We start from the raw sequence: 25568 nt of genomic DNA on the forward strand, positions 1-25568 counted from the left end.
GATTCCTTTGAAAGCCTAATAGCCTCTCTGTTTATCCATTTTCTTCTATATTAAATATTTTCAAGGAGAAATAATCAACCATAAATCTGGTTTGTTCAAAGGGTGCCTGGGTGGCTCAGTCATTAAGCGTCTGCCTTCGGCTCAGGTCATGATCCCAGGGTCCTGGGATCGAGTCCCGCATTGGGCTCCCTGCTCAGCTGGGAGCCTGCTTCTCCCACTCCCCCTGCTTTGTTCCCTCTCTAGCTGTCTCTCTCTCTCTCTGTCAAATAAATCAATAAAATCTTTAAAAAAAAAAAATCTGGTTTGTTCAAGAGAACAGCTAACCACTTCACCAGTTTACTTCATTTCTTATCAAATCTGCAATAGGGCAGAGTAAATAAAATGTTGCCTCCTATTGGCTATGTATTGGACTATTGCTCTGGAATGGTCTTTTTTTTTTTAAGATTTTATTTATTTAATTGACAGAGAGAGAGAGACAGCGTGAGAGGGAACACAAGCAGGGGGAGAGGGAGAGGGAAAAGCAGGCTTCCAGCTGAGCAGGGAGCCCAATGCAGGGCTTGATCCCAGGACCCCGGGATCATGACCTGAGCTGAAGGCAGTCGCTTAACCAACTGAGCCACCCAGGTGCCCCTGAAATGGTCTTAATATTTAATTTAAAATGCCTAAATGTGAAGACATAATTTAAGAAAGTCTGAACTTTTATGCTAAAGACAGTCCAAATAGAATAAGTAAAATGTGGACCTATTCCATAGCTCACTATAATGAACACTAGGTTTCAATACAATTTTGTTAAATAAATAAGTGAATAGAATACTGAAAATATTCACTTCAAAACAGATATGAATTAGTTATTTATATCTGTCATATTTTCTGAAGGCAATTATTATTCTTAATGAATGCTCATTGTTCAACTGCAAATAATAACTTATTCACTTTAATTTTCATTATTTTGGTAAAACTGGTGACTCTTCTGTCTCATCCCAACTCCCGATTTTTAAAAGGAGAACAAGATGGATAGTATATATTTCGCTTAACAATTTATCTTTATTTGGAAATAAGCAAGAGCTGCTCTATTGCCCTCAGGTTTCTATTAACTTCATCTGTGCTTTAAGTACAATTCCAGTTTTTAGAACAATGATTCCCAACCAGTAGCCTATATCTCTGAGGGTCAAGATATATTTGTGAAGAGTCCTGGTATGTATTTGGAAGTAAAGTCACATATACTGGCTGAAGTTGTTTGTTTAATAGGCACACACACACATAACATTAGTAAAGTGTCTTATGGTGATTCAAGGGATTAGTTATTTAATTAAATGAATATATGTATACATGTGTACACATATATGTATGCATATCTGCATGTGTGTATGACTTAGAAAACTACCTAGTATACAACAAACATCAAAAAACATTTACTAATATTATTTTATTAACATTTAAAACATCTTAAGAAGTTGGAAAGGAAATGCTAATTATTGAACATATGGATTATATCTGAACACTTGAAAAGTTTTATGAGAAACTTTCATTTTAAGAACATAATAAAAATTTAATTTAATTTTATCTACTTATAAAACTACAAATTCATGAAGAAACAAACAAGTGACCTAAGTCATTTCTGTAAGACAAGTATTAGAGTGATAATGGTATAAATATATGCTCTTCTGTTCTGGTCTTTCCTACAAAGATCATTGATATTCTGCTTTAGGAATAGTAAAAAGTTGAATCTTTAGTAGATTTCTAGTTGAGAAATTTGGAAATACCTAATCTGATATTAATGAATTTCTTAATACAGCTACTCAATCTAAGTGGTCAAAAGTCTCGACTGTTCTGTTGTTGTTTTTTTATTTCGTTTGTTTGTTTTTTAATGTTACAAATTCCTAATGTAAGTAAACCTTATTTTGGGACAGTAGGCTGACATTTTGGAGGAACAATATTTGTGTCATAAAATCCAATATCACCTTAATTTTCAATATTTTTTCAGTTACAGTTCAATGCTTGATTGAGATGTTTTTTGCTATAGAAAAATTTCTGGGTAAAATGGACATATCTTGAAATAATACTTTAATACATTTTACTCTTTGGAGACTTTAAAATGAAGAGAAATACAAACGATAACACAGAAAGTCCTATGTAAAATTTAAAAAAAAAAGGTAATTTAAAAAATATATAGGATCTCTCTTTTACTTCCTTTTTCTGTTTCCTTAAGGAATAATAATTTACAGATAAAGTTGAAGCCCCCCAATATTCCTCCCTCTAAATCTATTTATCTTCTTCCCTCTCTAAAATGAACCACTACAATGAATTTGATCTGTATCTAGCCCATATTTTTATACTTCTACTACATATAAGTATATAAATCTCTGTATAGCTACTAATACACTGCAAGCTTTGATATACAGACATTTTATCATTCAATTTTAAGTATTATGTCATTCCTATTGTTATTTTTATCTTAACCAATGAGTTATTATTAACCATAGAAGAGGCTTTTATTTGATTTTTAAAAATCTGTTTATTTTCTTGATGATTTATTTTGAAATTATATTTCACTAAGAAAACTTGGACGGGGGCGCCTGGGTGGCTCAGTTGTTAAGCATCTGCCTCCGGCTCAGGTCATGATCCCAGGGTCCTGGGATTGAGTCTCACATCGGGCTCCCTGCTCAGTGGGAAGCCTGCTTCTCCCTCTCCCTCTGCCCGTTTGTGTTCCTGCTCTCGCTATCTCTCTCTCTGTCAAATAAATAAATAAATCTTTAAAGGAAAAAAAAAAGAAAACTTGGACTAATGAATTAATTATCTGAAATCTGTTGAAATTACTTTTTGACCTAGTAGGTGGTCACTGCTTTTTATAAATATATTTTATATTTATATTTTCCGTGAACTTAAGTTGTTTTTAAGTTGTTGGGCCAGGATTAGTCCAGCTTGCTAAGTATTTTGTGAATTATCCTCAGATAGTTTGGTGTTACTCAACTTTTAGGCTCATTTTCATAGATCTTGATGCCTCCACTGAATTATTTTATTAATACAGATGATTAGTAACAACCATGTCAACATACCAACTATGCTGTAGGTATCTTTGAAGTCCCAGTTCTGTTATCTTTGAAGTTCCTAAAACACCTTGCCTGAAGTTTTCACCTGAAGCAAATGTGACAATATTCCCTGGCAGAATTCAGCTAACCATACTTAAAAGTTTAGGTATCTAATCTAGGGTGCCTCCCTTAAGGGGTATAGCCCTGACTAGACATTTATCAGGCTCATGCATAAAGAGTGTACTGTGTACACAATATTCTAGCTGATCTATCTATGCTAAATGCCACTAATTTCATCAATGAGAATCCATTTCTAACATTCATGATAATTAGCGAAGGCTCTGGTGTTGATGGGAGTCAAAGATAGCAGAAGTGCTTTTAGTAGCCACTTCTAGAGTGTGGATTTTAGATTAAATGCTCTATAACCACCAATGAAATGTAAATTTCTGATAAAACAACTGAGCTGAGCCCCTGCAGTATATATCATGATGAACACGCCCATTTATACTGAATTGTGTATGTTGAAGTAGTTTAAGATAAATCACAGATATCAAAACAATCTTATAGTTTAAATCGTCTATATCTTGTTGACTTGGGATATGATTGATCTATCCTTTTTTGACAGAAGGATATTCAATCTGTTACGATTGCAGATTTGTCCAGTTCCTCTTGTAATCTTATCAGTATTTGTGTTACATATTTCAAGGTTATTTGATTAGCTGTATACAGATTCATATTTTTATATCATCTTGGTGGACTGTTCGTTTTAGTGATCTGTAATGTTTCTTAATTTAATAATGGTTTTACCTTAAAAATCTGTACTATCCAATATTAATTTTGCTACAATGGCATTATTTGGACCTGTGTTTGTTATCTTTATATTTTTAACCTTTGTGTGTCATTTTCCTTGTGTTTCTTACATATACATACCTCTATCTATGTATCTCTGTATCTATCTATCAATCATCTATCTCTCTAACATCTCCAAACTCTCACTCTATCATTTTAGTCAGGTTCCTTTACCTATATTTCAAATTGGTGATGAATAAAAGATTATTTCCAGACTCATATTTTGGGGTTTTGTTTATGCTGTTTTTCCTTGGCTTCTTCCTTCCTACCCATCCTCCCTTTTCATTCTATTTGGGAAACTGATCATGTTTTTCTCATTCCTCCCTCTTGTGTATTTTTTTTTCTGCTAACAGGGAAGTTATTTCCATTCCTTTAGTGCTCCTCTTGCCTTAAATTTGTAGGATTAATAATTATATATCTTTCCGAACCATTACTGAGTTCTTAAACTTTTAATGCTATTCTCTACAAACTTCAACAATTTAATATGGATCATTATTTCTCAACCTCAGTACTACTAACCTTGGGGGCTAGATAATTCGTTGGTATAGGGCACTGTCCTGTGCACTGCCGGATGATAGCAGCATCCCTGGCCTCTATCCACCACATACCACAGCCCTTTCCTAAATTGTGACAAATAAAAGCGTCCCCAGACATTGCCAAATGTCCTCTGGAGGGCAAAATCACCCCCAGTTGACAACCACTGATTTAGAGGATAAATAAGACTGATTAAGCTCCTACTTTGCCATTTTATAAGGCAAGAACAAGAGGTAAAATTTGCAAGCTGATATATACCTAACCATCTTGTACAATTAGCCTCTTAATTAACAGCTAAGGAATTAAAAGCCAACCACATGTCTAAGTTTTTAGAATTACAGTTCTTGTAAAGTTGTTTGATCACCATTTATTTTCCTATCTTCATGAAACTTTAGTTAAGAGCCAAATAAAAGTAAAAAGAGGTTTTTACCTTTAATTGCTTTTCCTAAAAGTATCTGTGTGTCTACAGAGATTTAGACAGCCACTGGGGCCAAGCCAGGATTCCCGTAGTGAAACAATTGACTTGGCATCACATTGACAACATATAAACAACAGTTTGTCAACAGGCTTCACATTAGTGACAGAACATTTTTTGGCAAAATAGAGGCATCCTTCTGCGCACCATGGCAAAAAACAGCTACTCGCTTTCATTTACGACTCTTCTGTATGGAGTATCAAATTAATTAAAAGATTATAATTGTGACATTTGCTTAGAAAAGACTTTTTAAGGAAAAAATACAGCAGAGCAGAATTTCTGCTGAAAAAAAAAATTGCCTCAAGCAGTTTATTCATAGTTGCTATAGACCTATAAACTGTGGGTAACTGTTAAAGGTTTTGTGTTTTTGTTTTCTTTTGTTTTGATTTGATTTGATTTTTTTCTTAAGTTAAAACTAACAGTATGGAAGTTATTTGATAACCAAATTTGGGGAATGTAAGTATTTCCCCCAAAAGATGATCATAATACTATACCTTATTCTGCTTCCAAAGTTAGTTCACAGAAAATGAAAATGAGAAATAAAGTGAAACAAAACTACATATTTATAAAAACATAATTTTTTTGGAACAAAAATGTAAAGATTGCTTCATAGCTTTCATAGAAGAGAGTGAGCTGAGATTCATGGGAACCTGAAAATGCTCAAAGGAAAAGTTAATTCTCCTATGTGTAAAGAACAAAAGGATTTAAACTTGAATAAATAACCACTACTTCAATACCAAAATCACTTAATAAAGGTGAAAGCAGTTTATCCAGTTGAGAATAGAAACCCAATGCACATATCTGTGGTTGGAAATTACTGAAGATATACAGAGGATGGACTCTGCTTGGTCTCTCTACGCCTAGTTAAGGTAAATATTGTTCAGATAATATTGAAAATATTCACTTCAGGCACATACTTGTGCTCCTTTAACCCAAAGGTAAAAACTACTGGAAATCGATAAGGTTTAGGAGGACCGTGAACATAAATGTTGGTGAAGCTGAGAGTGCTAGACCTAAAACTTACTAAAAAGTATTTTAAACGCTATTTTAACATTTGTGCCCAGATTTTTTATGTTATTTGACCACAATAACGTCTGAAATAGTGTTTCTAATTCTGATAGGTTAGTCACTGTCTTGAAGAAGTTTGTCATAAATGGCATCTCTGCCCTCGGAACATATAATATATTCTAAGTCCCTTAGAGTGATACTTAATTACTCAATCCTTTTTTCAACAATTCAATGCATTTGTCTATGCCAGCACTTGTGTTAAGTGTAAAGGTCAGATGTACTCACTGCTCTGCAAGAATTCAGAGTCTGTAAGAGATGATCAGCACATTACCTGATAGTTATGTTATTTAAAAAGTTCCTAGAGAATGTTTAACTAACCTAAACTTAGAGTCTGTGGTTAGCCTGATGAAGGGTGGGAGGACTTTTAAGGCCAGGTTGTTGCATAAGAAAGGCCAAAGGTAAAACAAGGTGCTCTCTGCGGATACTTGCAAATAGGTAGCTGAAAGGTGAGGATGGAAAATGCCTTGTGTTTGGTGCCCGGGAGCTTGTAGCTCATTCCAAAGTCTCTGGGATGCTTTTGAAGAGTTCTGAAAAGAGGAAGGACATGAATAGTGTTGCATGTTGGAAAGTTCCTACTTAATGGCAGTATGGATGGTGCTGTGTGGAGGAGGGCATCCTGGGACAGAGACTAGTTAGCAGACTTGCTCTGACAGAACAAGGAAGAATGGAACTAGATATAAAAAAAAAAAAAAAGGCAAAGAACTGAGCAATACTTAGAAGAGAAAATGGGCCAAACTTGGTGATTTAATCGAATGTGAGAAGTTAAGAAAAAACATTTCTAAGATCAGTAACTCTACAGAATATATATATATAGTACCATAATTTGAGATAGTATATGTAGGGGTAGAAAATAATAAGTTCTATTTTGGACATGCAAAATTTAACAAACATTTACTGAGTATTTACCATGTACCAGGCACATTAAGGAGCTAATGATACCATAGTGAACAAAACTGGCAAAAATACCTGCAATCATGAAGCTTAAATTTATTGTAAGATGCAGAGCAACAAGATAAATATGTACAATTTTTAGAATGTTAAATAGTGATCATAATAAGAAGAAAAAAAGAAAAAGATATGGATTGAACTTGAACTTTTAGAAAATGTGAGCAAGGAGAAACTTCACTGAAAAAAATGACTTGAGTCATGAGCTGGTTTGCAGTGGGAAGTGATAGTCATCAATATTTACCGGAAGAATGAAAATTACAGAAAATAAGTTTTTATTTACAGTTTAAAAATGAGAAATCAGTAAGATTAATAATAACTTTATTTTTCCACTCTGGTTCTTCCATCTACATCTATTGCCCACATGACTAAATATGCCCATAGTGGTCAATTCCTTCTCACAGGTAGTATATCAAAAGTCAGAAATTCTCAGGCACATCTAACAATTTCATATGTTGTTCAGTCTCACTGGATTCAAATAATCAACAATAATTTTATTTTACTATTTTGTTTTTACTGTACAAAATATGCTAAGAGGTCTCATTCTCTACCAGTGATTTCTACAAAATAACCTCTGCTTAAGATCCTCATGCTTTTGTGGCAGCTGTGATGGGAGGGTGTAGGTCTCTTTTTCTTCAGATTTTACTATGCTTTAGGCTGAGAAGGTTTTACTCCAATCACTCAAAAGTCATTTCCCTTAATATTGCTTTCTGTGTCTTAATTAATTCTACTTATACTTTTGGTTATAGCTCACTATAGTTTTCTCATCTATGTGTTCATGAGTGTTGTCATGTGAAGTATGAAAAAATACTGCATTCCTACTATGTGCCATAAAGACCAATGATCTAGGTTATTTGCTTTTAAGTATCTCCAGATTGAGAAACAGAGAAATAAAAAAAAAATACTGTATACAATTTGACAATTAAGATTTTAAGGCAGTGCTATCCCACAGAACTTTTAGTGATGATGCAAATATTTTATATTCATGCTGTCCAATGTGGTAGCAACTAGTCATATGTGGACAATGAGTACTTGAAATGTGACTGACACTACTGAGGGAATGAATTTTCAAATTTTACTTACTTAATTTTTTAAAAGATTTATTTATTTTAGAGAGAGAGAAAGAGAGGGCACATGTGAGCAGGGGGAGGGCCAGGGGGAGAGGGAGACAGAGAATCTCAAGCAGACTCCCTGTTGAGTGCAGAGCCCACTTGGGGCTTGATCCCACCACCCTGAGATCATGACGTGAGCCAAAACCAAGAGTCTGACGCTTAACCAACCGAGCCACGCAAGTGCCCCTAAATTTTACTTAATTTAAATTTAAATAGCTACCTGTACCTAGTGGTTACTATACTGAACAGCACAGTCAAGAAGTAAACACACTTGCAGAATAACCAGAAATTACTTCTAAAATGAGTTCTGAACAATGACTCTAATTTAGCCAGATACACTTGGAAGAGGGACTTAAAGGTCAAGGGATAGCATAGAAAGTTATAGAAGTGTGAAGGATCATGCCAAATTTGGGAAACGATAAGATTTTCCAATATGGACCAGCTGATGATATATTAAATGTGGAGACACAGTAGGGGGTTGAAAGAAATGAGGGAGAGGAACAGCTTTTTCTTACGTACAGAGCAATTTAAAGATTTTATTTTTTTTATTTGAGAGAGAGAGAATGAGAGATAGAGAGCATGAGAGGGAAGAGGGTCAGAGGGGAAGCAGACTCCCTGCTGAGCAAGGAGCCCGATGTGGGACTCGATCCCAGGACTCCAGGATCATGACCTGAGCCGAAGGCAGTCGCTTAACCAACTGAGCCACCCAGGCGCCCTGGAGCAATTTAGATTTTATTCTGTTGGCATGGGAGGCCACTAAAGAATTCAAAAGGAAGCAGAACACAATCAGATATGCATATTAGGAAGACTATCTTTTGAAATCACACAGACCTAGTTAAAATTAAGTAAGGACCTAGGATACTTGTATTATATAATAAATAAAATGATTAAATAGGTTAAAGGAATGTCCATAAAATATTCATACATCCATGGAATACTTAAAGGAACCAATCAGATAACTTACCACAAAGAAAAAATTAAATCCAAATCAAAAGTAGAAATTTTAAAGGCTAAAGTTTCTGCTCATAAATACAATTACTATAAGTAGTATTTAAAAGCTTCCCAAAAATTTTTTTAAAAAGTGTTACATAACATGCCACTTAAAAATGTACAGTTATCACACTGAAAATACCTCATTTTGTGCCCTGAGTACTTTTTGAACCTAGTGTGTTTAAACTTGTGTACCTTCGTTTTGTGGTCACTTTGTATGGCTTGATACTTGGCAACTGTCATTGTGAGATGGTTTAGGAAAGATTTTCAAGCTACTTTTTTGAAAAAACCTAAGTACTGTTTCCTGTCCATCTCCAAGTCTGCATTTGAATAAAAATAATATTTAATAGGGGCGCCTGGGTGGCTCAGTGGTTAAGCGACTGCCTTCAGCTCAGGTCATGATCCTGGAGTCCTAGGATCGAGTCCCACAGCAGGCTCTCGGCTCAGCGGGGAGCCTGCTTCTCCCTCTGACCTTCTCCCTTCTCATGCTGTTTCTCTCTCTTTCTCTCAAATAAATAAATAAAATCTTTAAAATAATAATAATAATAATATTTAATAACTGTTCATCGTACTCTGACAAGAATTCTTCCCTATTTGGATTTTGTTAATTTGGGCTTAGATTTTAGTATCTCTCAAGTTCCCTTTTGTGTTCCCCTGATAGCCTAAACAGAGGCTTAAATCATATTTACCATAATTAACCCACTTACCTTCCTCTGTTTTTGATTCTTTCTTATTAATGATTCTTTTCTACAGCTTATGGTTTCTACTAAATCTTTTCATTGGCAGGGTGCACAGTATAATCATAGTCTTTGAAAAATGGAGCAACTGTTTCACATTACTAAACAACAAAAATAATTTGATTGATTTTCAGTAGTCAGGTTTTCAGAATACTTCAAAGTCATATTATATGCTTTTAATCAATTCAGTGAAAGGTTAATATTTTGAAATATAAGGGCTCTATATATTTCAACTATTGTTTTGAATAACAGATATTCATTTCAAACAAAATGCATTTCATATTTGTAACATTTGGTAAGTACATTGTGTGCTTTTTAAAGAAATGTATTTAAGACATAGAGTACAAAAACATTTTAAAAATAATATACTAATCAAGTTGAGAAATAAACATGTGCAAATCAAGTAATCAATTATTTTAAGTATATTAGGAATTCAAAATGGGGATACTCCATAATAGCTGTCATTCATGCATTTAAAGTACACCATACTGGCTCTATGTAGTATTACTTAGCAAGTGAGTGAATTTGATAATTAAAGACCTAAAAGCAGTCCTTATGAAATAATTTCATGGCATTGTCCCTGGAGAAAGCATTACATGCAGGTCTGATTTGTTTACTACAATTATTCATTCTAAAATACATTTATTGTATGACCACAATACTTGAAAAGAGACCTGTGAAGAGACTATGGTATTTAGGTACATAGGCAGTAGGTCTTTAAGTTTTCATAACAAAGATTTTGTAACTTTCACTAATCTTTTTACCATTATTTTGCTATACATTATGCTTAAAAACTTAGGAATTTCTAATTTCCCACAGTAAATATCTTTTATGGAAAACAATTCTAACACATATGGTCATTCATATAAGATATACCAACTAATAAATGTTCAATTATTATTGGCTCCATTTGCCTGATATTCCATTTTACATATCAAATAATGATCCCTTTACTTAAAAAAAAAAAAACCTGAAGAGAAAAGAGGAATCAGACAATTCTTTTCTTTTTTTTTTTTTAAAAGATTTTATTTATTTACTTGACAGAGAGATAGCAAGAGCAGGAATGCAAGCAGGGGGAGTGCGAGAGGGAGAAGCAGGCTTCCTGCTCCTCCCTGGAACAGGGAGCCCGATGGGGGGCTCTATCCCAGGACCCTGGGATCATGACCTGAGCCGAAGGCAGACGCTTAACGACTGAGCCACCCAGGTGCCCCCAAACAATACTTTTCTTAAAGGAAATTAAAGAGACTGGCTTTAATTAAGTAATTTGACATTATGTGTTCAAAGTATTTTTTTTAAAAGCTTAATTTTTCTGATGGACAACCATCTACTACAATTAAGACTATCTTTTAATCAGTAGAGAGTTTGCAAGATAGTACACATTTATTGAGTAGATAGTGTTTGCGAAGTATTCAAGCCTTAACGTATTTGTTGACTCATCCCTCTATGTTCTTAAGTAGTTTTACAATATTTAGAAAAATGAAAACCTATTTTAAAACACTATAAAATGCTGTTTTAGAAAAAAAGTGTATATTTTATATGACATATAAATTGCTTTCCAAGAAGAATTTGCTGGCATGTATGGACAATGATAGACCTGCTCTGAAAAGGTTTGTGAGATTTTTAGGCTAAGAACTTTTCAAGTGAGATTTTCCAGCCATAATACGTTTTCCATACCATAAATAGCGACTGAGAATAAACACAGGTTTTTCTGAGAAGTAATTTTACATTTGCCACATATTTGTCACAACATTCCACCTTAAAATAATATGTCTGATTTCTTACTTTAACTGACCCATTAATAGTCTTCCTCCCCAATTTCATGCTACAGTGTGATCACTAACAAAACAGTCTACATTTCTTAGCTGGGAGGTAATAGCATTTCTGAATGACCTGAAATCCTTTGGAATTGTACTTTACCTGATTTTCAAGGGTGTTTAATCCATTTGTATGCTCCAAATTTTCCATTTGAATTTGCATCAGGTCATGTAATATCAGTTTCTTCTATGTCACCTGATGTAGCAATAACTTTATATAATGTGACACTGTGTAATGCACAGTTAAACACACACACACACACCCTTTTCTTCTACAGAAGCAGGGTCTATCAAATCTATCCGTCCTACACCACTGATTTACTTAATGGGTATAACTACTGAATAAAAAAAATCTAGCTGGTTTTGTGTATCCCAATAACTGTTACCTACTAATCTTTCTAATTGGCCAAACCATTTAATACCACGAATAGATTTTCTTACATAATATTACACAGAAGCAAATACATCAAAATGATAAATAAATTACGAAAATTTCATTCTTCCCCTCTATCTGTGGAATTTGTCAGATTGAAATGCAAAAAAGCAGTAGCACTATTATTGAATTTTATTTATATGCTCAGTTAAGCAGTGAATCCTGGGGAGGGAGCATGACTCCTGGCTACAGTTTGGTAGGTAAATGATAGTGAATTCCATCTCTAAGTCCAGACTTCTGTATTATCTTCTAGATTAGGAGTCTGCAAAGAATGGCTCATCAGCCAAATCTGAACCACAGTCTGTTTTTTAAATAAAGGTTTTTTGGAACACAGCCACGCCATTCTTTTTCATATAGTCTATGAATGCTTTCAAACTACAGAGACCGAACTGAGTGATTGCCACAGTCTGTATGCCCTGTGATTCAATGCCCCCAAAATTTCCTCCCTGGTCCTTTATAGAAAATATTTGTCAACCTTTAGTGTAGATCATTTATGAAATGTGAACTGTTGGTTACATGATTCTAAAGCTGACACTATCATAAGAATTCTTTGCAAGGTGCCATAATTTTAAAAAGTAAATATGTTGAAATACTAAGAAATGAGTTTCCTTGTAAGCTCCAAAAAAAAAAAAAAGTCATATCTTGTAGCAAAAGGAGTTTTCATTTCTTATTTAGTACAATGTCCCATCGCTCCATATAAGGAAAACGAGCATTTGGAAAGAGCAATCCACCCACTTCTAAGGACAGTTGGTAAGACATTTGGGCTAGGGGAACTTGCTCTGAGTAGTGAGGCATTTGTGCTTCTAGTCCAATCAAGCAAGTCTTTAACAATATTAAAGAAGAGTGAGTTTCACTCTAAGAAAAGAATCTAAGACTATGTCCAGCATACACTAAGGTTCCCGCAGAGATTCCCTCCATTCAAAAAACCTGTAAGAGAATCTGGAATTAACAGATTTTATATGCTATAGCAACATCTTTACACTCTATTCCCTAACCACACTGGGAGGGAAATTTCCAAGCTCCTCTCTGTCAAAAGACCATTTTTGAAGAGAGTTCTAGACATGATATTGGGCTAGGTGATAGTGGAGTCAATCACTACAGGGCAGCAAATAAGTTTGTTAGGAGCAGCCTACAGTGAGGATTACAGACATAACCCACCAATGGACATTGGTGAATGACCCCATCAAAGGGCCCTTTACCAGTAGAAGTCTAGTATATAAGGAGTAGATGCCAGAATCTAGAACTGTGTATGATTTGATGTAGAAATGGACTTCTCTCTTGGTGTCTTCTAATGATGTTTAAATGCTATTATTTAATATTTCCTTTTGAGGAAGAAGCATCCCATATAAGCATCAGTATTTGCTGTCCTGGGAGCCACACTCAGAATCATCTATTAAATATCTCCAACCACTGACTAACTAACACTCAATTACAAAAGCCACTTCTAGCTGATTCTGGCCATCCAGAAGGGGGTGACTATGACCAATTTGACTATCTGCTGTCTCTTAAATCTACAAAAAAACCTCACAGGAAAGCTAGCCAAATCTTCATCTTCTATCCATCCGTATCGACATCAACCCAAGGGCAGTCCCTTGTTTTCACCTTTTCTGACTCCAATCCCTTGTTGAAGGTTTTGGCAACTTGCCTGACTCTTCTTGTCCACCCAGGAAATGTCTTGTGCTGGATTTCTGCTTCAATGTGCTCAGAATCTCCTGGAAATATAACTTCCATTGCCTGAACATTCAGCTTCATATCTATGTCAATCTAATGAGGATCCTTAAATTCTTTGTTTCATATTCTCAAATGGTCTTCACTTCCTTGAGGACCCAGTTGTTGGTTAATGTTGTACCTATTTTTACTGTTTTCCTTTTTCTTTCTTTCTTTCTTTCTTTCTTTCTTTCTTTCTTTCTTTCTTTCTTTCTTTCTTTCTTTCTTTCTTTCTTTCTTCTTTTTCTTTCTTTCTTCTTTCTTTCTTTCTTTCTTTCTTTCTTTCTTTCTTTCTTTCTTTCTTTCTTTCTCTCTTCTTTCTCTTTCTTCTTTCTTTCTTTCTTCCTTTCACATTGTATTTATTTATTTATTTATTTTAGAGAGAAAGAGCGAGAGAGAGGGCACACGCACGCACCGTTGGAGGAGCAGAGAGGGAGGGAGAGGGAAAGAATCTCAAGATGACTTCTTGCTGAGCACAGAGCCTGATGCCTTCTTGATCTCAGGACTCTGAGATCATGAGCTGAGCCAAAACCAAGAGTCAGTGGGTTGCTTAACCTACTAAGCCACCAGGCACCCCACCTTCTGTCTTTTTCAAAAATTACCAATCACTAAGGTTCTGGCAAGATATTCTGATAAAAACATTAGGGATATGAAAGTGTATGGAAAATCCCTTCTTTCTCAGATGATAACCAAATTATCCTCAATGAGGCCTCAAAATAAGCTGAAGGTCTTCATATTATTTTAGAAATTGGAAAAATGATTGATCCTCTGCCTCCTTTCTTAGGTTCTATTGCACTTAAACTTTATATATATTTTGCCTTCTATTACTTTATTATTTTTAGTGTGTTTTGTTTTGTTTTTATCCCTATATTGTTCTTTTGAGTGCTTTCATCACTTGTCATAGTGAATATCTTGGCAAATACAATAACTGGTTTTGACTTACTGTTGCCTATTTGTTCTATCTTTCCCACTCATCAGGTTTCTTTCCACTCCCTGGTGTTTAGCATCATTAGGATTTGGTTATCTCCATCAGAAATTTCCATTGACTCCAGAAACAATAATCAGCTAGGATGTACTGATACCACTGAGGTTGGAGGAGGTGTCAATAAATACTTGAATATCACCCCTGACTATCACTGACCTGAAACACCCTGGGGGTTCTGTCTCCATATCTCACTCTTTCCTTTGAGACAGTTTTAGTGTGGATCTGGTTACAAGATATAGAATCCATTGTCAATAATAGAATTTGGTTAAATGATTAATCAGGTGTTCAAAGGAAATAAGAACTGAAATGCTTATATACTTGCAGAAATTGTTACTGAGTGCACACAGTTGTCTAATGCATCCTGGCAAATTTTCTTTGTGGAATTAACAGGACCTGGGGGAAAACTCAGTCATTAAGCTTGAATTTGCATCTGGGACCTTTCAGGACAATAGAGAGTTTCAATCTAGATTTGACGTTAATAAGGCACAAAGTTTATGAATTAAATTCCCTTTGTTCTATCTCCATTCTGTTCCTCTAATATGTACACAGAACTAGGTATGCAACAAAAGTGCTATATACATTGATACAGTCCAGAAAACCAATCTCTTTCTCTACTTTTATCAAATTTAATTGACATACTTAAAAAGAGTATCTTTTGGGTTTCCTACCAAAGGTATGCAAGGCACTGCATTAAAAAAAATAAAAATGAAAGAATCTATTTAGGGGTACTTTCAAGTGCACTCTATATACATAATATGAAGCTGAAGAAGCTCTCAGAAAATTCATTTGTTTCTGCAAGAAGCATCTGGAATTTTAACTCTTCTGACTGTAGCTTTTGGGAAGAGCAGCTCTCAGGGGCAAACTAGTGGGTCCTTTCACCTTAAATGCATAAGATAATTTGAGCTCTAGAATCTGAGGACCTTGAAGCTTGCACTAGTTTGTTTGCATAAACTTCCCGGAAACAAAGTTTCTTCTTTTTCAAAAGTATTCCATCATCAAAGCATATGCATCCCCTCCACCCTTTCTAAAGCCTGTATACATCATATTTGCACTTTTGAAGAAAATGATCAAAGGGCAGAATATAGTGGTGTTGCACCACCAATGATGTCATGGACCAGACCCCTCCTAGGTGCTTCAGTGATCTCCTGGAGTTAGAAACAGAGAAAAGGAACAAGGCTGAAGGAAAAAGGGTAGCATTTAGTTCTTTCCTTCCTGGGAAGACAATGAAAAGCTCTAGAATTGCTCCCAGGTGGCAGGCACTACAATGCAGTGTCTACAGAACACATCTGGTGATGCTTTTTGAACCATGGGGCTTATATACATTATCTGCAGCACTCAAGGGAACACTATTTTTGCAAGCATTACATTTTGTGTGGGCAAAAAAGGCATGAGTGGAGCACAACCAATGGTGCTTGCAAGATGTTGTGGCAGTCTTGAGTTAACCTACTCCCTGACTCCCTGAGGTACTACCAGGAAATCATGTAGGCATAAAGAAGACTTAGGCCATAATTGTTATTTTTACCAATTATTGAATTGGGGTAATATTATATTCCTAGTAGCACTGATGAAATGATTATTTCTTAACAAGAATACAATTTTACCTTAAATTATTTTAAAAGTTTAATAAAATTGAAATGAGCTTTTAAAAACTATATATATGCAGTATTTCTACTGTTTGCCAGTAAGATATTTATAAATGAGATAATGAAATGAGATAATGCATTTGAAACTATCTTTTAAACTAAAAAGCATTTTAAAGCTCTAAGATACCTTTAGTCACCTTTGAAAAATAATACTAGATTTCCCACCATAATATGGCTTGGCCTAGTGTATACCTACGAGTACATTTAATGTATTTGATGAGCTCAACATATGACCTAATTGGTGAAGCTATTGTGCTATCATGTGGATTCTTAAAATAGATTACAGGGGGAGAAAAAGGCTCCATATTGCATCAGTCATACTCCTGGCAAGAAGTTGGTGGCATTGTCTTACAGAGTAATTATAAAAGTTTAAGGATGTGATGGACAAGTTTAAATGAAACTAGCAATTGGCGGTAAAGTACTCTCAAACTAATAGTGGGGAGTTGTTGCCACCCCTGGTCTGAAGGGCAAGGGGATGTTGCAGGTACTAGACCCCAGGGAGAGAGCCACAGAGAGCTTTTGGAGAGGAATGCTTTTACAGTTGACCCTTGAACACCATGGGTTTGAACTGAAAAGATCCACTTATAAGTGGATTTCTTTTCAATAAATATATTGGAAAATTTTTTGGAGATTTGTGATAATTTGCAAAAACTCACAAATAAGCTACATAGCCTAGAAATACCAAAAAAATTAAGAAAAAGTTAGATATTGTAAGAACACAGTATATAATTCATATAACATATAAAATATGTTTTAATTGATATTTATGTTATCATTAAGGCTTCTAATCAACAGTTGGCTATAAGTACTTAAGTTTTGGTGGAGTCAAAAGTTACATGTGGATTTTTTATTGCACAGAGGGTTGATGCCCCTAATCCCCACATTGTTCACAGATCAACCATATTACCATGTTTGGGAGGGTGCCTTGGAAATAAAATCCCAACCTCAATATCACATCCAATCACCTTAAATATCACCCTCTAATCTTTTGCCTATATTTACTATCAGTTGAACCCAATCTTAGACCAGAGAGCAGGAGATCCCATTAATAAAGTTCTTAAATGTCAGCTTCTTGAGGCACAGAGCAGGGTGGATCTGGCAGAGTAAATAAAGAATATAAAAATATAGAGAGAACTAAATTCAGAATTAGACAAATTTCTGAAATGACATTTCTATGTTAAATATGAAAGTGTGTGTTAAAAATGAATTTAATTGCTATAGATGGGGTTTATTCATTCACTTACTCAGCAAAACTTTGGTGAATACCTACCATGTGTTCTGTTCTGTGCAAGGCACTGAATAAAATATTTGATATGATACCTCTTTTCAAGAATTGTATCATTTCACTTGAAATATAGGTGAGAAAAATCAACTATTATAACCCCATTCTATAAAAGAGAAAGTCAAGAGCTTTAGGAAAAAAATACAACCTGAGCCAGGGTTAAGGAACAATAGGAATTAGACAAATGAACAATGGATGAGAGGGAGAAGTGAAAGTACAGGTAAAGCAAGTAGAACATGTAAAGATGCACCAGCTCAAGAAATCCAGGTTCAGGAAACTGGAACTTTCTCAGTTTTCCTGGAAGGAAGGAAAAACCTAGTGCCAACAAGGCCAGCCTAGATGATTGACGTGCTTTATTTGATATGTTAGCAGTTGTGTTTTATCCGAAAATGGTTGAGGAGCCAAAGAAGAATTTTAAGCCAGGGAACGGCCTAAAGAGATTTGCATTTGAAAAATATAATTATGCAGGTGTGTGGAAGGTATATGGGAAGAATGTGAAACTGGAGAGTACTTCAAAATTCAGAAGAAAAGTGCCAAAGGCTTTGTATTAGGCAAAGTTCTTCACATCTTCAGAGAAACAGAACCAATAGGATACAATCTGCTGTAGGCAAGCTAAAGGTCCAGGAGAGCCAAAGGTGTAGTTCAGTCCAAAGGCCAGTATGCTTGAACCCCAGGAAAAGCCAATGTCTCAGTTTGAGTCCAAAGGGAGGAAAAACCAATGTCAGTTTGAAGGCAGCCAGGCAGAAAGAATTCCCTCTTACTCTTGATAGGATCAGTCTTTTGTTCTAATCAGGCTTCCAGTTGATTGGATGGAGCCCGAGGGCAATCTGTTTAACTCAGTCTACTGATTCAATTGTTTATCTCTTCCAGAAAGTTTCTCAGAGACACACCCAGAGTAATTGACCAAAGGTCTGGGCACCCCTTGGCCCAGTCAAATTAACATGCAAAATTAATCATCTAAGGCTTGAGATCAGGAACAATGATGGGACTACTGCAAAAAAAAAAAAAAAAAAAAAAAATATATATATATATATATATATATATATATATATATATGAAATTGGAAATCAAATGGCTCTCAGAGATGACCATCAAGCTTGATTCCCAAGAGCTGTCTTGCATACCTGGGTACAATGTGATGCCACTGACTGCTATAAGCAATACATCTGGGGAGGAGTAAATATAGGGGAGATTAGGTGTGGAAAAGATGAGCCAGTGCCTGTGAAGCAAATCAGCATTTGGGAAGGAAGTTTGAACTAAAGTAAAGATTAGCTTTATATGGTCATTATAAACATTCAAATGGATGACATTTATATAAGCAATTATTACTATAGTCAAATTACAACCACTCAATATGGGCCTCTTTTATATGATCAAATATTAGAGAATTTGATCTGCCATTCTCATAGAAAAAGAACAGGTAAAATCAATGGTCCATTTACATTGTATACATAGGTTTATCATATCTTCAACAGATTAATATGTGGGTATTGTAGAAATTTAGTTCAATATTTTTGTTAGATGCTATACTTTTATAATTTTCTCTATCTTTTCATACAGGTGTTTTGAAACAGTAGTGATAACATTGTTTATTTTAAAGAAATCAGTTCAGGTAAATAGCTATGCAATAAAGTATTATTTTAAAAATCCTTTAATTAAATTACTTTTGTTCCCAAATGTTTGTGTCTGTGTAGGTAACACTTCCATAATCCTGGACCTTGCTACATATAAAATCAATATATTTTTAACATATCATAATTGTATTTTATTAATCAAAAACAATAATTACCTAGTTAATTTTTCTTGTATAGACCTCTATGAGAGTATATGCTGTGTGATTACACCCAAAAGGAGTCTGTTTAACACCATTTGCAAAAAGTACATTTGCAGTATTTGCAATATTATTTGCAAAAGCAAATAACTTGATATCAGTTGCTTATTCAACACTTAAATGTAAATCATATTATAACCTAAAGCCTCTACCACTGCCTCCAATTCCTTCTCATTCTTCAACTTCCACTCAAGTTCTTCCCCACTGGTTCCTACAGAAGTTGCCAAACACTCTTGTTTTCAAATTCTCTAGAAAATGATACATACTAAAAATGTATCATGTATCATCTTCACCGATTGTTTTTTTTTGTTGTTGTTTAAACTTTAACTCTGAAAGCAGACTGTAATCTCTCTGAGGTCACGGGCTCAATCTCTTACTTTAAGATCATAGCACCTAGCAACCAACATCAGTTATATTTTTTTGTGTTCTCTATATTAGTAGATTTATTTATCCTGTGCCCTACATAGGAAAGACTAAAAGAAAGGAGATAATATTCTATATAAGTTATTGCCAGATTATTTAAAATGGAGCCGAAAATTAAACTTATTGGACACATCAGTTTCATACAAAAGAGAAAATATAATGTAGAAATAATTTAAAAAATAAGTTAGGTACCGTTAACTTCTTTATTACAGAAAATTAAAAATATACTTTCAGTACAAAAATATCTAACCACATCACATTTGTTCCTATTTTAAAAACATACTTGAATGGGTTTATGTATAATTAATACACAAGTTTTTTATTCTTTTACTTCCTTTGTAGCTTTTGTAGGATATTTCTGTGCTTACATATTTCCATAATACTCATTTCTAAAGATAAGGCATCCATGTTCTCCAAAATTTATTATGAAGTGGAATTCTATAAATTGAATTTCACTTTTCAGTTTTCTTCAATAGTAAAAATAAACAAAAAACTGTTTGAAAGAACTTACGGTTAGGAATTAACCCAGGTCCAGTAAACTGAGGTAACCATTTCCTGGTGTGTAAACATCTTCAGGACTGACACTTCGCTTCCACAGGTAGGAATGCCAATCAATGGTCTAAATATTTCTGTGGGACACACCTAAATTCCATTAAAATTTTTAAGAAGCAAATTTATTTCTCAATTTGTTGATATTTTAAAACATAATTTTCATTTTAAAATAGCTAGGTATTTATCTTTAATTATTTCTAAAATATTCAAGGATTTTGTCCCAGATGAAATTTTAGGGTAAAAAAACATTTTTTTCATACCCAAAGTATTTTGTTGTTGTTGTACTTTACAGAAACATTATTTTCAAATAGGATACCCGATGCAGAGAAAAATTTAAATACAAATATTTAGGTAGTATTTGGTATCCTACCCATTCTCACTAATATTCATTTTTTATTAACCATTACTTAATCTAACCCTTGCTGTTTTACCAAAGTTCAACAGAAAAAACTCAAGCTCACCTTCATAGGAAAGACCCCATTTATCTTTCCAGTGTTTCCTGTTATCTTTTCCCTTCCTCACCTAGAAGAATGATAGAGAAAAAAATTCATATCACAGTGTGTTGCTGCTGGTGTATAAAAAACCCTTGACAGCCATGTTCCCATCAGTAGTTTCCCTACTGGCCAGCTTCTAAGTCTCTACCACTTCCCTTCTCCTCAGGTAGCTGGCTGTTAAATGTTTACTGATTAATTTGCATCGAATGTTCTCTTAGCAACCAACACTAGGATAAGATTAGATACTTTTGTAAAAGACTGTATTCTGTTAAAGAAACTTAGACTTTCTAAAACACCATAAACAGAAACTAATAGTGTTTTTAAAGCAAAGCTAAATGTGATTCTTTCACAAGTTTAAAAGAAATTTCAGCCAATTTCCTGTTATTGTAATTTTTCTTGGGAGAATCAGTCACTTTTTCATTTAAAAAATTTGCATTTGTGGACACACCCTCACTTATAAGGCAGTTAAATTTGATGGTGAAGGATTACATAATATGTACTTTAATAAAATCCACAAAGAAATCATGTCTTTTTGTAACTGTCAGTGCTAGATGCAGTAAACAAATAGGTCTGGTTTCATTTTTTTAGGTAAAATTAATATATATCATTATATAGTTTCAGGTACACATCATTATATTCTGACATCTGCCTATACTACAAAGTGATCACCACCAAAAGTCTAGTTACTATCCATTACCATACAATTAACTCCCTTCACCCACTCCATCCAACTGTAATCCCCTTTAATTCCAGGAAGCATCAAAGTGTTCTCTGTATTTATGAATTTTTTTTTTTTTTTTTAGGATTCCACGAGTGAAATCATATGGTGTTTGTCTTTCTCTGACTTATTTCATTTAGCATAGTACCCTCAATGTGCATCCCTGTTATTATAAATGGCAAGATTTCATTTTTTATGGATGAGTAGTATTCCCTTGCATGTGTGTGTGTGTGTGTGTGTGTGTGTGTGTGTGTGTAAAATATCTTTATCCATTCATCTATTGATGGATATTTAGGTTGTTTCATATCTTAGCTAATGTAAATAATGCTACGATTAACATAGTGGTGCAATACATTTTTAAAGTAGTGTTTTCATATTCTTCAGATAAGTACCCAGAAGTGGAACAGCTGGATCATATGGTAGATTTAGCCTTAATTTTTTGAGAAATCTCCCTACTATTTTCCATAGTGGCTGCAACAATTTACATTCCTACCAACAGTGCACAACAGTTCCCTTTTTTCCACATCTTCTCCAATACTTGTTATTTCTTGTCTTTTTAATAACAGCCATTCTAATCGGTTTGAAGTGGTATTTCATTGTGGTTTTCATTTGCATTCCCCTAATATTTAGTGATGTTGAACATTTTTTTCATGTACCTGTTGGCCATTTGTATGTCTTTGGGAAAAGCCTATTCAGATCCTCTGCCCATGTTTTAATTGGGTTATTTGGGTTTTTTATTATTGAGTTGTATGAGTTCTTTACATATTTTGGATATTAACCCTTTATTGGATATATGATGTGTAAATGTCTTCTCTCATTAGGTCACGCATTGTCTTTTTGTATTAATCATGGATTTCTTCTCTGCACAGAAACTTTTTAGTTTGATGTAGTCCCATTTGCTCATTTTTGCTTTTGTTTTGTGTGCCTTTAGCAAGAGATTCACAAACCTATCACTAGACCAAACTTAAAAGACTGTCCTTTCTCCATTGCATGTTCTTGGCTCCTTTGCAGTAATTAATTGTCCACGTATGTGTGTGTTTATTTCTGGGCTCTCAGTTCTGTTCCATTGATCTGTGTGTCTGTTTTTATGCCAAGGCCATATTGTTTTGTAGTATAGTTTGAGATTAGGGAAGGTGGTACTTTGTTCTTCTTTCTCAAGATTACTTTGGCTATTTGGGGTCTTCATGGTTCCACACAAATTTTAAAATTATTTGTTCTAGTTCTGTAAAAAATTCTATTGGAATTTTGATAAAGATCACATTGAATCTATGGACTGTTTTGCATACTATGGGCATTTTAACAAAATTAATTCTTCCAATCCATGAGCGAGGAAAATATTTCCATTTATTTCTTTCATCAGGGTTATAGCTTTCAGTGTACAGGTCTTTCACTTCTTGATTAAATTCATGCCAAGGTATTTCATTCTTTCTGATGCAGTTGTAAATGGGATTGCTTTTTAAATTCTTCTTTCCAATAGTTTGTTATTAGTGTATAGAAACACACAGAATTCTGTATATTGATTGTGTATACTACAAACTTACTAAATTATTAGTTCTAACAATTTTTTGGTAGACTTTAGGATTTTCTATATATAGTATCATATCATCTGCAAATAGTGACAGTCTTGCTTTTTCCATTCTGATTTGGATGCCTTTTATTTCTTTTTCTTATCTTATTGCAGTACAATGCAATACAATGTTGAATAAAAGTGGTCAGAGTGAGAATCTTTGTCTTGTTTGTGATCTTAGAGGAAAAGTTTTCAGTTTTTCACTATTGAAAATATTAGCTGTGAGTTGGTCATATACGGCCTGTATTATGTTGAGGTATAATCCCTCTATAACCACTTGAGAGGTTTTTTTAATCATAAATGTATGTTGAATTTTGTCAAATTTTTTTTTTATCTTTGGAGATCATATGATTTTATTCTTTGTTTTGTTAATGTGCTATATATCAGGTTGACTATTCTTGTATCCCTGGAATAAACCCCACTTGACCATGGTTCATGATCCTTTTAATGTATTGTTGAATTTGTTTTGCAAATGTTTTGTTGAGGGTTTTCACATCTATATTCATCAGAGATAATTTTCTTTTTTATGGTGTCTTTGGGTTTGTTTTAGGTATCAGGGTTATGCTGGCCTTGTAAAATGAGTTTGGAAGAATCCGTCCTCTTCAATTTTTTGGAAGAGTTTGAGAAGGATAGGTATTAATCTCTAAAGTTTAGTAGAATTTACCAGTGAAGTTGTCTGATCTTGGACTGTTGTTTTTTGGGAAGTTTTTGATTACTATTTCAATATCTTTACTAGAAATTGGTCTGATCAGATTTTATATTGCTTCATGATTCATCTTGGGAGATTGTGTGTTTTAGGAATTTATTCATTTCTTCTAGGTTGTCTAATCTGTTGGTATATAATTGTTCATAGTAGTTTCTTATAATCTTTTGTATTTTTGTGGTATCAGTTGTAACTTCTCTTTTATTTCTGATTTCATTTGAGCATTCTATTTTTTTGTTAGTCTAACTAAAGTTTGTCAGTTTTGTTTATCATTTCAAAGATTCAGCTCTTAGTTTCATTTATCTTTTGTCTTTTTAGTCTCTATTTCATTTCTTTCTGCTCTGGTTTTTGTTATTTCCTTCCTTCTACTAACTTTGGGCTTTGTTTGTTCTTTTTCTAGTTCCTTGAAGTGGGCAGGTAGGTAGTTTATTGGGGATTTTTCTTGTTTCTTGAAGTAGGCTTGTATTGCTATGAACTCTCTCTTAGAACTGCTTTTGCTGTGTCCCATAGATTTTGTTATGTCACATTTCTGTTTTTATTTGTTCATAGGTTCTTAAAAAAATTCTCCTTTGATTTCCTCAGTGACCCAATGGCTATTCTGTAGCATGTTATTTAGTCTTTACATTTGTGTGTTTTTTCCTAGTTTTATTCTTCTGATTAATTTCTAATTTCATACCATTCTTATTGGAAAAAATGCTTGATACGATTTCAATCTTGAACTTATTGAGACGCATCGTGTGGCCTAATACATGACTGCTAAAAAATGTTCCATGTGCAGTTGAGAACAGTGTGCATTCTACTGCTTTTAGATGCAATGTTCTGTATATATCTATTAAGACTATCTGGCCTAATGTGTCATTCAAGGGCTATGTATCCTTATTGATTTTGTCTCTGGATGATCTATCTAATGATATAAGTTTAGTGTCAGATTCTCCTACTATTTTTGTATTGCTATTTCTCTCTTTAGGTCCATTAGTATTAGCTTTATATATTTTGGTGTTCCTTTGCTGGGTACATATGTATTTATAAATGTTTTGTATTCTTGCTAGATTTACCCCTTTATCATTATGTAAAGTCCTTCTTTATCTTTTATTAAAAGTCTTTGTTTTAAAATATATCTTGTCTGATATGAGTATAACTACACCAGTTTTCTTTTGGTTTCTATTTGCATGGAGTGTCTTTTTGCATCCCTTTACTTTCAGTCTGTTTGTATTCTTGTTTCTTTGTGTGTGTGTGTGTGTGTGTGTGTGTACATGTGTGTGTGTGTTCTTGTTTCTGAGGTGAGTCTCTTGTAGACAGCATAAAGATAGGGTCTTGTTTTCTTAACTATTCAGCCACTTTATGTATTTTGATTGGAGAATTTGGTCCATTTACATTTAAATAATTATTAATAGGTAAGTACTTATTGCCATTTTGTTAATTGTTTCCTGGCTGTTTTTGTAGTTTCTCTCTGGTTCCTTTCATCTTCTCTTTCTGATTTGATGGACTTCTTTAGTGTTAGATTCCTTTATCATTTTCTTTTGTCTATTTACTATATATTTTTGTTTTGTGGTTACTGTGAGGTTTGTACTTAATGTCCTATGTATATAATGGTTAGTTTTAAGTCGATAGGAACTTAAATTGAACACATTTTTACTCCCTCATCTCACATTCTATAATTTTGATGTCACATTTTAC

This window comes from Zalophus californianus, chromosome 7 (genome assembly GCF_009762305.2).
Source record: "Zalophus californianus isolate mZalCal1 chromosome 7, mZalCal1.pri.v2, whole genome shotgun sequence".
NCBI classification, from domain to species: Eukaryota; Metazoa; Chordata; class Mammalia; order Carnivora; family Otariidae; genus Zalophus; species Zalophus californianus.